This window comes from Corylus avellana, chromosome 8 (genome assembly GCF_965113065.1).
Source record: "Corylus avellana chromosome 8, dhCorAvel1.hap1.2, whole genome shotgun sequence".
Lineage (NCBI taxonomy): Eukaryota > Viridiplantae > Streptophyta > Magnoliopsida > Fagales > Betulaceae > Corylus > Corylus avellana.
In genome coordinates, this window is record NC_142497.1 from 15,025,954 (window position 1) to 15,041,601 (window position 15,648).

General features: G+C 34.3%; 1 pseudogene; it reads left to right on the plus strand.

Moving 5' to 3' along the window:
* The first annotated feature begins 5,864 nt into the window (after nt 1-5,864).
* Nucleotides 5,865-13,659, plus strand: LOC148584160 (disease resistance protein RPV1-like; annotated as a pseudogene).
* The last annotated feature ends 1,989 nt before the right edge of the window (nt 13,660-15,648 follow it).

The following is a 15,648-nucleotide window of genomic DNA, read 5'->3' on the forward strand; positions in this document are numbered from 1 at the left end:
TTTTCATTGTTCAAGGTCTAGTTAGATTTTCTTCACAATTTTGTTTTTTTTTTTAAAAAAAAAAAAAAAAAAAAAATTAAGCAACAACTACAAAGAGAAAAAAAAAAAAAATCAACTTGATATAGTGACACACTATAATAAATGGAGAACATATTATCTATATCTCAATTAACCAAAGAATCGTCGAGTTCCATGACCATTTATATTTATTACAGAAAAGCACAATCATCATTCTTAGTAGGACACAAAGTAGGCTTGCTAAAATTACTCCAATTACTTAGCCAAGAAAGACTCTATTTTTTCATTCCTCAATTGAAGGAATATAGGCGAAATGAGAATTTAAGGCCATTACCTTCTTCTTCTTTTTTCATTTATCATGGTTTTTCTATCATCTTCTCAAATGAGCATTTATACTTTGAAATGAATTTTTCTACTTTATATGAGACCCTATTGTTGTGTTCATCTCCACATAAATAATCAATGTACTTATCCCTACGACTTAAGAATTTTGCAAGGACATGTCTAAGGTTGTGGAAGTGGGTGCTACTTGCAATCGATTTTGTAAAATCTCTAAGTGTATTAATAAAAGATAACCAAATCAAATTCCTTTAAACTAACCAACATTTTTCTGTTTCTTTGGTGGCAGAGTTTTGATTATTGCTGCTGGGACCTTTCCTTGGTTTTGGATCTCAGTTGATATTTTTTCCAGCTCCGGTATTATTTTCAAGTGATTGGGCAATATGTGAAGATTAAATAGAAAGTAATCCTCTTTCAATTTCTACATGTGTAGACATTGGTTTTTATGTTCTTTCTTTCATTCCCTCATGTTTTCTTAATTCAGTTACCCTTTTGGCTAAAACTCTGTGGTTCTTGGTAAAGATCTTGAAGAGGAATTTTCAATAGCAGAACATATCCCATTACTGTTTTAGCTGTGCAGTGCTGGTGTCTAAACAATTGACAAATCTGACCATTTTCATCTTGGGAGAATATAAAGGGCTATGACAGCAGTGACAATTGACAAATCTGCACGAAATCATTAATAGTCACTAAAGAATGCAGGAAGATCACCCACATATCATGTTTCTCACCTGATAGATTTTCTATGTCCTCTTCACTTTCATATAGTAGTTTCTCCCATGTTAGTATATACAATATTGGAGTATCTTGGAATCAAGTGGATGCCCTTTTACACATTAAAAAAGTACCTCGGTTTATTATTTTTTTATTTTTTGTTTTTAGGACACGTGGCATATTTTAGGAGTGATGCGTGAGAGATTAACGAGGTATCGATTTTGTATTTTCCCATAGGTGAAGTACTAGAGTTGATTGTTTTGGTAACCTAGAGGGAAAAAAAATAAAAAAGTACAAACCGAGGTGCTAGAAAAATAGTTAACCCTAGTTTTTATAGCTTGGATGCATTGCTAGAGATGATGCAGAACTTGCACCAGACGACAATACCCATTACCCACTTGGCCAGCCCAAGTAGCTATTGCAAGCCCAGAAGCCCACAATTGGGGATGAATGGATTGGGCCTAAGCCAAGGGCCTTAGTCACATAAAAAACACTAGGAATATTTACGGTGAAGAGGATAACCTCCTCCAGGGATAGAGTAAAAAAGTTTTATGAGCAAGAGCCAAAGTTTTGTAACATATGTTACAAACATTCTTTTTTTAAGCAGTTAGTTTACTAATTCTTCAAAAAAAATTTCAGTTGGACATTAAAGCTTGTTCGTTATTTTTATGACAAAAGACTAAATCAATTTAATTGGTTTTGCGGTTTGACCGTTAGTCATTAATAAGTTTTTATTATAGTTTGACCATTTGATTATTAACAAATGTTTTAAGGTTTTTTGATGTTATGACCCTTTGGTCCGTAATTGTCTTTAGTAAACTATTGAGAAATATAGAGGGACACCAGCTTTCTCATATTCCAAGCACCCTTACCTTCATCAAAACTGCAAAATAGCATGAAAATAGGATGGAATAGTGGTGTTGCAGAACCACGTAAGAATCTGATGATGATTGCTATCACAATCAATGAGGTGAGTAAGGAAAGCTTCATCAATTTAAGTAGCGCCTTGAGTAGGCTCTTTGGCATGCCCTGTCACATAAAACAAAAGCTTGCAACCTTTAAGAAAACTACACACAGATTGGGACTAGGCATCTAGAGATTTGTGTCATCTAGAGATTTCAAACGCAAAATCAGAGTGTAATTTGTGCCATCGAGAGTGTAGTTTGTGCCATCCAATATAGCCTGAACATGATAAAGAATCACATTTTGTGACTTATGGAATCAAGACGAAAAGATAAGTAGAAAACACCTTGCCAACCCTTGCAACAACAGTCAAAGTCAATATTCAACCATCAAACAATATGGTCGAAGTCAACTGTCAAATCAAGCCTGACAAAGTGCTGGCGTGGCAGGGTGCTAATGTGGTTGAAGCGTTGATGTTGCATAGGTGTTGACGTGGCACTAGGGTTGACGCTACACTAGGGCTAACGTGGCCTGCAACACATCAAGGCTCAGACGGAGGCGTTCTTGGTGGACTGAACTTGGCAGCGGCGGATCTGTGGTTTGGTGCTATGATTGAGGTAATCGGATCACCGTGTTGGCAAGAGGCAGCACAATCTAATTCTTCGAATAGTGCATGGTAGCTCCAATGGCGGCATTTTTGGCCACTCTGGACAGTCGTCTTCCAAGGTTTCGAACGAGGATTGAACAAGGATTTGTTGAGAATTTGATTTTTTAATAACAATGTGACAAAAAATTAAGCACTCAATATATTTTTCAATCATAACAAATCAAACAAAGTAAGCATTTGATATAAACAAAAATCGTAATGAGTCAAAATTCAGCCATTAATCAATGAAGAACAATTGATAAAAATACTAGGCTTCACCCCTAGCCTTAGCTAGTGGCTTAGCTACTCATAATATTAAAATACTTAATAATGTATAAATAGAAAGACCTAGAAAAGAAATAACTTGAATATTAAGAATAAATCCCTAAATACTCAACAATAGTCGCATTAAGCCCTCTGTTTTGTTATTTTCTTTTCTTTTATGCAGTATGGCCTCTTCTCTCGGCCAAGACCGGCGATGTGGCTCTTCTCCTTTTCAAAATAATAAGAATCCTTTTATATGGAATTTGTAGTCGGTCTTGACCTTTTGTGTCGCATGCGGTGTCCAATTTCTTTTGTTTTCTTATTTTATTGCAGGCCCCACATTAGCTTTTCTCCTTTTAAGTCTTCTTTCTTCGTCTTTGTTTTGCTAGTTCCCACCTACACATGGCTTTGCACATTCATGAGAAAAGTCTCCTTCGGCTTTCTTTTCTTTTCTTTTCTTTTATTCTCTTTTTTTTTTTCCAAGAAAAGGCAATAACTTGCATTATAATATCATTTTAAGCGCACATTTAATAATTAAATATTATTCCACAATTAAATATAAAATGCAAAAATTAATATAAAATAAGGTAGGATAAAGCTTATTTTAATAGACACTTTAATTCAAGCTATTATCCTCCCCCCAGCTTATTGCTAGTCTCTAGCAATTCAAAACAAAGCATAAGAACAAGGACTCAAGGAAAGAAAAAGTCAAAATACTAACAACTACCAAAGAAATTTCCCGTGCCTTCAAAACTCAAAATGAACGAAAATTTTAGCCAACGCAAACACTCTCTTAGTGTCCAGATAAACATGAAATAGAATTTCTATTGGAAAGTATGTTTTGATTCAAGCCTTACCGGTGTTAATACTCAACAATGAAAATCACTCAGAAATAGGTGTAACACTCTCAAGAATATGTGAGCAGAATAATGTAAGCAAAGACAAAAATCTCACATATAAATCATATGAAAAATGCTTAATCAAGAAAGAACAAGTAGTCTCTTGAAAGGATGCCGAAAATAATTTACACCACACTCATTGATTAGTCATGGACATTGGGTTAAAGAAAAGGGAAATAAATAACAAAAAGGTGATGGCAAAAGTGAGAAGTGTTTCAAGATAAATGGGACTTCCGCTTCTTTTGTATGTTCAATTAATTTCTCTCTCCAATTTTCTTTCAATCAAGCACTTATATTTCTTTTCCATAGTATACCTTCCACGCTTGAACATCAACCTTTTTTTTCTTCTTCTTCTTCTCTTTCAATCTTTTCTTTTGATCTTTTTTTTTTTCAATTTTTTTTCTTCATCTTCTTTTGAATCACTAATCCACCACACCGAAATAATTTGATAAAATTCATTCTTGAAACACTTGAGAAAGGGTTTAAGAAAGAAAGGCTAATTATATGGCTCAATGGGGTGACTAGTGATAGTGTATCATACGAAGAATGTTGGGGCTCAAAATAAAGAAAATAGCTTAATCTCATCTCCCAAGGATTTGCATAGTTCTTCAATATTCATGACTTCAAAAGATTCAAGTGTGGCATAAAATACATGATTTTTGCATTCAGGCAAATAGAAGAATAATGAGACTATTATAATGAATTTATTTCTGTGCTTCCAACTGACATATGATCTCTCGAAAATTTACCCTCTACAAAGAATAATTGGCTCAAAACTCACAAGGGTTAGAAATCTCCGCATTTGTTATCCTCAAGATATTCTAAGTCACTTATATCCTCAACAAAGAGTCATGTTTATGTGGCCATGTGCATGTGCAATAAATTGAGCATGAAGGCAATGACATTCTTTTGTAGAAGTAGCATAACGAACTTAAAACATAAAACTCATGCTAAAGCAAAACCTTTTTTTTTTTTTTTTTTTTTTGTGAAAATATAAAATAAACAAAACAACACAAAAACAACCACAAACATCAAGCATCAAGCTCCTCCCCCTAAAACTTCCATTGTCCCTAATGTAACGAAATAAAGCAAGTAAGTAAAGATTAAGGAGACACTACAAAAAACAGGGACTTTATTTACGTGGCAAACAGTAACTCATGTTTGCCACGTCAATAATTTTTGACGTGTCTAAATAAACACGTCAATAAAAAATTTATTGACGTGTTGGATTTTAACACATCAAAAATTTTTGACGTGTCTAAATGCCACGTCAAAAATTTTTGACGAGCCTTTGTTCCACACGTCAATAATTATAATTAGGTAGTAAATTAATTACACAATATGTATTAAAAAAATTAGGTAGTAAATTAATTTTAATTGTTATGAAAAATTAATTGGTTAACAAAATTTGATAACAATATTAATTGGTACCTATATTAAGTAACAAAATTTAATTGGTACATGTATAATTGGTATATGTCGTCATTTATTAAGAGATATATTCAAACCTATTAAAATTTTATAAAACTAGTTAATGCTCTCTAAGATATATCCAAATGGACGGTTTAATCCGTTTGCAAAATAAACTTCTTTCTAAGATCCTAGGTGACGTAAGTCTAATGATTGACAATCTTGATCAAGGAATTACTTTGATGCAATATAGGCTTTGTTGTTTGAGGGTACTTCTAGTTCTTGATGATGTGGATCCATTGGTCCAATTAGAAAAGTTAGTTGGAAAAGGTAATTGGTTTGGCTTAGGAAGTAAAATTATTATAACAACAAGAGATAAAGATTTACGTCGTGCACACGGAGTTGATTCAGTATACCAGGCGAATAAGTTGGATCACAATGAAGCACTTCAACTCTTCAGTCGACATGCCTTTAAAAGTGGCAAACCAAAATGGTGATTTTATGGAACTCACTGAATATGTAAGAGTTTATGCAAGGGGCCTTCCACTGGCTTTAGTATTGCAGAGTTCAGATCTATCTAGTAAAAGCTTACATGAAAGGAAAAGTGCATTGTAGAGGTTTAAAAGCATTCCAAATAAAAAAAAAAATTCACGATATACTTAGAATAACTTATGACTAGGTCGGATCTATCTAGTTATGCAAGGGGCCTTCCACTGGCTTTAGTACATGTAATAGGTTATGCAAGGGGCCTTCCACTGGCTTTAGTACATGTAATAGGTTATGCAAGGGGCCTTCCACTGGCTTCAGTATTGCTGGGTTTGGATCTATCTAGTAAACGCTTGCATGAATGGAAAAGTGCATTGGAGAGGTATAAAAGCATTCAAAATAATAAAAAAAAAATCACGATATACTTAGAATAAGTTATGATGGGTTGGTGGACACTGTGAAAGATATTTTCCTTGACATTGCATATTTTTCAAAGGAGAAAAAGTCGGTAATGCAATGAAAATACTAGACAAGGGTGATTTCATTTCAGATTATGGTATAAACGTGCATGTGGATAAGTCTCTCATATCTATTGATGTGTTTCAGAGATTAACTATGCATGACTTGTTGCAAGAAGTGGGTAGAGAAATTGTTCGACAAGAATTACCCAAAGAACCTGGCAAACGTAGTAGGTGGTAGTTTCATAAAGATGTTTCTAACAAATTATTAACAAGTTACTCATTTTAATATTGGAATATATATAGTGACACATGTCGTCACTTTATTGGCTCTCATGTGGCACACTATCGGAATCCGTCAAGTGTTTTGATCGAATTTGACTGCAGAGAGCAAATTGTTACTTATGAAAAAGAAACTATTGTAAATTATAAAGTTTTTTAACATAGGTCTTTGCGTACTTTTTTCTAGGACATGACGAATATCTTTATGAAACTACAACCTACTATGTTTGCCGGGTTCTTTGGGTGATCATTGTCGAACAATTTCTCTACCCACTTCTTACAGCAAGTCATGCATAGTTAATCTCTCAAGCTCATCAATAGATGTGAGAGACTTATCTACAAGCACTTTTATACCATAATCTGAAAGGAAATCACCCGTGTCAAGTATTTTCCTGACGTTATCTACTTTTCTCCTTTGAAAAAATATGCAATGTCAAGAAAAATATCTTTCACATTGTCCTCCAACCCATCATAACTTATTCAAAGTATATAGTGAATGTTTTTTATTGGGGATGCTTTTATATCTATTCAATGCACTTTTCCATTCATGCAAGCTTTTTCTAGATAGATTTGAACCTAGCAATACTAACGCCCGTGGAAGGCCCCTAGCATAACCTATTACACGTTCTGTGTGTTCCATAAAATCATTGTTAGGTTCGCCACTTTTAAAGGCATGTCGACTGAAGAGTTGAAGTGCTTCATTGTGATCCAACTTATTCACCTGGTATACGGAATCAACTCCGTGTGCACGAAGCAAATCTTTGTCTCTTGTTGTTATGATAATTTTACTTCCTAAGCCAAACCAATTACCTTTTCCAGCTAACTTTTCTAATTGAACTAATTTATCGACATCATCAAGAACTAGAAGTACCCTCAAACAGCAAAGCCTATATTGTATCAAAGTAATTCCTTGATCAAGATTGTCAATCATTAGACTTACGTCACCTAGGATCTTAGAAACAAGTTTATTTTGCAAACGGATTAAACCGTCCATTTGGCCAGAAGTTTCTCTAATGTTTTCAAGAAAACAACTACCTTCAAACTGTTTGGCAATTGAGTTGTAGGTGGCTTTGGCAAGAGTTGTTGGGTGGTCCCTCTTATGTGGGGGCCACATGGACAACAACAAAACAAAGATTTTTGTTTGTAACAGAATTCTAACACACTATACGTGTGTTTATGAGAGACAAAAAGAAGAGAAAAATATGGAGAAGAAAAGAAAAAGTGCGGCACAGGGAGAGAAAGAAAAAGAAAAAGGAGAAGAAACAAGGGTTTCGCCTATTCACATCCGTCAGAGATTGGAGGCTCGTTTGTGGTCTGATCTTGATGCAATTTTAGAGTATTGACTGGTGTCGATCGTTGGAATTCCTCTCCAATCGCTTGGTTGCTAATACCTACTTGGAGAGATCTTTCTTTATTCTTGTTGGAATCCACTTTAGGGTGATGAATTTATGTTTACTCCAAGAATGCATGTATTCTTGATGTGGTGATAACCTCTAGATATTTCTCTAGGGAAGACAATTGTAAACTCATTATTGTTGATAGTGGAAGATTTAATTGAACTAAGTCCCGTGGTTTTTACCTTCGCATTGGAGGGTTTTCCACATAAAAATCTTGGTGTTTTGCTTGTGGGTTTGCTTGATTATTATTTTGCTACTGTGTTACTATTTAATTTGGACAAAGAGGGGTAGATTAATTCTGCTGAGCATCTGAAATTGGTGTTCACCCTAACACATTATTTGGTAAACACCTATATATTCAACCTCATTATTGTTAGAAATAATGCAAAATGTGTTCCTATTAAATCGCCTAATTCTTAACAATTATAGGTGTGTTCGGAATCTTTTTATATATATATTTTTTTTTCCAGTTTCCTTATGTTTTCTATGTACTATATCTCATCTATGAAAAATAAGAAGGTTATATATATGTCGAGTCAGTAAAATTTAAACATTTAATTAAATAATATTTATAATGTTTAATGAATCTAGATAATCTTTATTCAAGTTATAAAGAAAAACAAAATCCAGTATTTGTGATCTTAACCAAAATTCAATATCCAAAAAGAGTTGTCATCCAAGTGAGACTGCAACTAAAGTCAATGCAAATCTTGTTTATAAGCTTATAAACAAATGCACAGATTTGTGTTAAATATCGTACCTTTAATAATACTCAAAGCAGCAAGAAGATTGTGCAATATTCAGTCTAGCCATGAGGCAACCATGGTGATGTAGCAATTGAAAAAGGAAGGAAGTGCAGGCCACGGTTGTGTAGAAGATCCTCACTGATCAATGCAAACATAATTGACTAAACCTTCTTTCAATTTCTAAATGTGTAAGTAAACCTTGGTTCTTATGTTCTTTCATTCATCCCCTTATGTATTTTGTTCAGTTGAGCTCATTGGAAAAGATCAACCAACTTTCTTATATGAATTGTCATTTTCACTCAGTTTAATTAGGACCACTACAAAAGGACCCCAATTCAAGGGAAGAATTTGATTTCAAGCAACTTGTGCAGGCATTACAATCTGAATGTTCCATTAAAGAAGTTGAGCTCTTTGTTGTAATTTCTAGAAAAATGTGGTTTCGCCAGAACATGGTAGTTCATGGTGGGGGATTTTTTAGACCCTAATATTGTAGCAAAAGGGGCAGTGGCATCATATGAAGTATATAAGAAGATTGTAGGACAGGATGAAAAAAGAATAAAAAAAAAAAAAAAAAGAATGGCAAGCCTGTCTATCCATGCTGGAAAGCCCCCCACAATAGTGAACGTAGTCAATGTCAAGAAACAAAACTGGAGAAGATATGGCCACATTGTGGAATTTGGATGATATCAAAGATGTTCAAAGTGGCAAATTGTTCATATAAAAACGGAGGCAAATTTTGCTGCCCATGAACTAGTCAAATTGGTTGTCTACCAAAGTATAGATCAAGTTTGGATTGAAAAAATTTCAAGATGTATCAGTGACCTGGTTTTGTTAGGGCGCCATGCTCTTATTTTTTTATATGAATAAAGAATCAACGATGATGGAATTCTTTTCAGAATTAAAAAAAAAAAAAAAAAAAAAAAATCGCTGACACACTTATATACACCAAATATATGTTAAAGAGAAATTAACCAGAATAAATGAATATTTCCTTTGTTTGCATTAGTGTGAACGTTTCCTTTGACAACATTAAATACCATATTACTTGCTTTTCTTTTTTTTTTGTCTTCTACACTTTAAACCTAAACATGATTTGCTCATACGATTTCATTACACAAGTAATTTTCTTAGCTGTAGTTACCATCTTTTTCTATTCCTCAGCATTTACGGCAATCATAAGATAATGGTTAACAGAGTCGAGGGAGGTCAAGCAATTCTCTCAAATGCTTTCGTCGGCCATTTCCTTCCACGTACGCTTGAATAGACAACATACCCAATTCTCCAAATAGAAGTTACAAACAAAACACACAAGTCTTTCCTTACGTCTCCTCTTCTCTTCATTATGTTTCCTTCTTCCCTCTTGCCCAAAAGGTGGACTTTGAAAAAATATAATAAAACAAAAGGAAATGCTAGGTGTTCTTGTAGTATTCTCCTAGTGTTCTCCCAATTGTGACGTGACTTTAAAAATCACCAATAGATTAAAAGTCAATAATGATAATCTCTAGATTTAAAGTCAATATTAAACCACCAATGGCTTTTAAAATGTTTCTTTTAAAATCACCAATAGATTTTGTTGGGATTTTCCATTAAATCCCAACAAAATACCCCTTTTTAGAAAAAAATATTTAAATTTTTGTGCATGCTATTAAATTTGAACCAATGCCTTAATCTTTGTAATTTTTTTCTTTTCTTTTTTTCCTAAAACAAATTGGAGTATATTAGAAAAATTTAGTGGATGGGTGAGATTGCAAACAATTGAAAGATAGATACACTAATTAAATTGTGAGAAATTAAACTTTAAGGGGACATTGCAAAAGTGATGACAATTCAAGGGGGTTAAGTGAAGTGTTCCCAAAAAATTATTTAAAACTCCATATGATAAGTATAAATGACAAATAACTCCCTATCTTGAACTTTTATTTGAAATTTTGACAAAAACTGTGCCCAACCATCCTAAATCCTTAGGGGTGGTTCGGCTACCTTGTTGGCCAATTTGGAGTGATCCAACCAAACCCTATATATATATTTTGGTTTTATATTTTTATATTTATATATTTTTTTTCTTTTGTTTTTCTTTTTTAATTATAAGAGAAATGTGTTGTATTATTATTTGTACTAATATGACATTTGTGGATTGAGATCCCCTAGAATTCCTTTTAAATTTGAGATTCTCAGCCATTCATCTGATCTAAGAGTCTAAAATTAGTCATGTTTGCTCATTAAATGCTAAAACATGGCTTATTTTAGACGTTTAGATGAGATGAACAGCTAAATTTTATGAATTTCAAAATCTCAAATTTAAAGAGAATTCTAAAAAATCTCAATCCGCCATTTTTGGAGGGTTTTCTATGCATTTGGAAGGTTTTCTGTAATAAATTTAAACCGAAAATGAAGGTGGAGAGTTATGTTATTTATGCTCACACGAAGAGTTTTAAGAAGTGACGGAGCCACGTGGAGACCAATAAGAGCGATGGCCCTAACTAAAGCTGGAAAAAAAAAAATTAAGTCTTATATGTTTGGCTAATGGCCCCTCCAAAATTAGTCAACAACCACACAATTAGCCAGTACGTGGTTGTGTGCACAAGTTCAAGTTGTTTCTCTTTAATGTAGTGGGTTTGCCATTTGCAGCAAAAAACTCCCATAAAGCTGGTCAAAGTCCATATTTATAAGCTTGTTGCCGTTGCCAACAAGTTTCTCATTTCTCTTTAATTTGACGTGTCGCGAGCATGTGACAACTTGCATTATTATCTTGACAAACTTGCACAATTAGGGAGGTATAGCTAGCGGTTCTGCAATTCTCTCTCAATTTTCTCTACTAACTAGTACTCTTGCAACTTCGTCCACGGCCTTCCACACAGCTTCTTTGTCATTCTCTTCTTCCATATTTCAATGGGATGTACTCAAGAGTTTTGGAGGCGAAGATACTCATAAAACTTCCACTGCTCATCTATACATAGATTTACGTCGAAAAGGAATCAACACCTTCATGGATGACAAACTTCGAAGCGAAGAGGAAATTTCACCGGCACTTGTCAAAGCCATTGAAGAGTCAAATATTTCGATCATTGTACTCTCTAAAAACTACGCATCATCCCGATGGTGCTTGGGGGAGCTGATGAAGATCCTCGAGTGCAGAAAGACAAGGGAGATACTAGATCTACCACTGTTCTATGATGTAAATCCTTCGGAAGTACGACATCAAACCAATAGGGTTGGAGAAGCATTCACTGAACTTGCAAAAAGGTTCAATGATGATGAAATGAAGGTGGAGGGGTGGAAGAGAGCCCTAAAAGAAGGGGCCAATTTATTCGGGATATATTTGGGAAACAGGTATTTCTAACCACCTTTGTTGCCTTCCTTCTATATTGTTCTTTTTTTCTTCTAATTATGGTACATGCCAAATACACATGTTTTCATGCATGCATGTGAACAATTTTACATTTAAAAATGTCTGCTTGTAATTAAACTTTTAAATAATCTTTGTTCTAAAATTAATTAAGCTCGGCCAATTCTTTTGGTTTAGATGGGATAATTTGCTTATATAACTTTTTCATGACTTAAAAAAAAAAAAATGGAAAATGAACTTTCCATTTGTTGCGCACATATCGGGGTTGTTTGTCAAACTCCTCCCCACCCCTAAATACTATTCGCTTCCATTTTTCAAAAAAATCAACATTAAAACATTTTTATTTTTATATCACATCATTTATTTTTTACTACTATTCAAATAAAAAAATCACTGTAAAACAAAATTTTATACTTTTCAATACCACTTTTTCACTTTTTTGTACCAATTATTATTATTATTATTATTATTACTATTATTATTATTTTACAAAAAGTATGAACAGTGCTATGGTGCATAACAAACCCCCTCATAGTTATGTATCACTAACTTTTCTTTCTAGTCCTACTTTTTTAATACATAATTTCTCTTATTTTTATCTAAAGGTAACTAATTAGTTAGTATGTTTTGTTCTCTTTTTGTATCGGTAGGAATGAACCTGAATTTATTGACGAAATCATCGAACGGGTGAATTCAAAATTAGTTAATAAGGCAAACTTTCAAGTTGCCCAATATCCAATTGTTATAAAGTCTCGTGTACAGGATATGAAGTTGCTTTTAGATATAGAGAATAATGACAGCACATGCATGATAGCGATCTTCGGAACTGGCGGGATTGGAAAGACAACTCTTGCCAAAGCTATCTACAACTCGATTGCTTCTCATTTTGAAGATAGTTGTTTTCTTGAAAACATTAGAGAAACTTCCAACAAAAGGGCCTGATCCATTTGCAAATTAAACTTATTTCTAAAATCCTAGGAGGTTCAAGTCAAATGGTTGACAATGTTGATCAAGGAATTACTTTGATACAAGAAAGGCTTCACTTAATAAGGATACTTCCAGTTCTTGATGATGTGGATCATTCAGACCAATTAGAAAAGATAGTTGGAAAAGGTAATTGGTTTGGTTTAAGAAGTAGAATCATCATAATAACAAGAGATAAACATTTACTAACTAAACATCAAGTTTTATCCTACGAGGTGAAGGAATTGGGTTACTTCAAAGCTCATAAGCTCTTTAGTTGGCATGCCTTTAATAGAGATAGACCTGATGATGATTATGTGAAAGTCACAAACGATGCAGTGTGTTATGCTGGAGCATTGCCACTAGCTTTGCAAGTGCTAGGCTCAAGTCTAAAAGGTAAAGATATCTTTTATTGGAAAAGTGAATTGGACAATTACAAAATAATTCCTCAAGATGATATTCAAAAAAGACTTCGAATAAGTTTTGATGGATTAGATGAAAATGCAAAGAATATTTTCCTTGACATCGCATGTTTCTTCAAAGGAGAGAATGTAGAATATGTCACAAAAATAGTTGATAGTTGTGGTTTTCACTCATATAGTGGCATTGAAGAGCTAAAAGATAAATGTCTCATAGCTGAGTTTTCGGATAAATCATTGGTGATGCATGACTTGCTTCAAGAAATGGGTAGAGAAATTGTTCGACAACAATCACCTGAAGAACTTGGCAAGCGCAGTAGATTATGGTTTCATGAAGATGTTCGTCATGTTCTAGAAGAAAATATGTGACGCCCCACATCGCCTGGGTATGGAGATGGGGATGTGCTTAAATGTATACTACACCCTTAATGACAACAACGCGTTTTAAAGCCATGATGGTTATGATCCCATTAGAACTCCGCAGTTAAGCGTGCTTCTTCTGGAGTAGTACTAGGATGGGTACCTCCTAGGAAGTCTGGCTTGGGGGAGCCAGAAGCGGACAATATTGTGTGTCATTGAGGTGGGGTGTTGCAACCATTGCCTAGCCTGAGATAGAGGGAGCGTGCACAAGCCCATGAAGGTCGCTAGCGGGCACTCGTTGGGACGGATGCCAAGAATGGGCTAATCCTATGAGGGTCGCCAATGGGGACCCTGGGTCCAAAGAGGGGGTGATTGTGACATCCCACATCGCTTGGGTTTGGAGATGGGGATGTGCTTAAATGTATACTACACCCTTAATGAGAACAACGCGTTTTAAAGTCGTGATGGTCATGATCCCATCAGAATTCCGCAGTTAAGCGTGCTTCTGCTTGAGTAGCACCAGGATGGGTGACCTCCTGGGAAGTCTGGCTTGGGGGAGCCAAAAGCGGACAATATTGTGCATCATTGAGGTGGGGTGTTACAAAATATGGTAAGAATTATGTTAAAAATCCCTTTAAATTTTACATTTGTTTCTTTTTCATGAGCTATGCTACTAGGAAAATATATATTTTACAAAATAACAATATTGCCTCAAGTTAGATGGTTATCTAACTTCAAGGGTTGAATATTCATGTAAAAATTGTCATGTTCATAATAGAAGGAGAACATGTGAGGTTAATCCCACCTTGAGAAAAAAAAAAAAAAATTGTAAAAATTGTCAATTTTTACAATTTTTATTAGTATCTTGCCTTTTCTTTTATGAACAAGTAGGGCTAATATGTAAATATAAATATAATATAAACATTCATTTTGAGAATGTGATCATCAGTCACTTTAAGGCATTCCAAATTACTCATTTTGAATGAGTGGATATACAGGATAACATAATAACAGAGGGTCGACAAGTTGAAGAACATCCTCACGATCAAATTGCAATTATTGTTGGAGTCTACAGTGATGGTAATGAAATCTATTGTCCTCATGGAGATTACCATAAAACTTGCTATGGATCATTGCGCTCTGATCAAGTATGGTTGCATTCCTATGTTCCTCCAGAAGATTTTAAGCTAAAGATGTAACGCCCCGATATTTGTGCTGGTAAATATCGAAGTCGTGACACTGGAACTTTAGAAAATACAATCTTACAGCGGAGTATGTATATATTTTTTTTCTTTTTCTATGACCTAGGAATAACTTACACAACACAATTGAGCTGACTGAAATACCTCGAGGTGATATAAAATAGAAACTTGGTTTTCATTACAACATATGTACACACTAGGTGTACCAAATATATGCCACAGAGGGCACCTAAATTAATATAGTAATATTTATTAAGTTCACATACATCACCATACGTAATAAAAGCGATTAACATAAATGAGACTTGCTCCATAGAGTAAGCATCAATCCTGCAGTAGATGGTTTATCAACGATCAAAACCAGTAAAAGGACCATCATCCTCACTTTCTATTCCTACATCAAGATCTATGTAAAGATGACGTTATCATATTTACATAGGCAAACAAGTGAGTAATCTATTTTCCTAGAGATAAAGACTAAAAAGACTAGTTTGAACAAGTAAGATTAAAAACTAAAATATATAATAATGAATGAGTTGTGAATGCACCGTAATAACTGATTAGTTTGTGTTTTATAATAATATTTCTTCAGACCTCTTGTCATGATCTCTCAGCCCTCTTACGTTCATTATGTCCCTCACACTTTAGAGGTTTACCAGTTGGTGCTGGCAACTACACCGCCCCAGCTTAATTATATATTAGACATGTTGGACAGTTATATACCCCCATCCACTGAGATACCGACAGTTCCTCGCGGCAATCCACCCAGCTTGTTTTCAAGGTGGCTATCTTATCA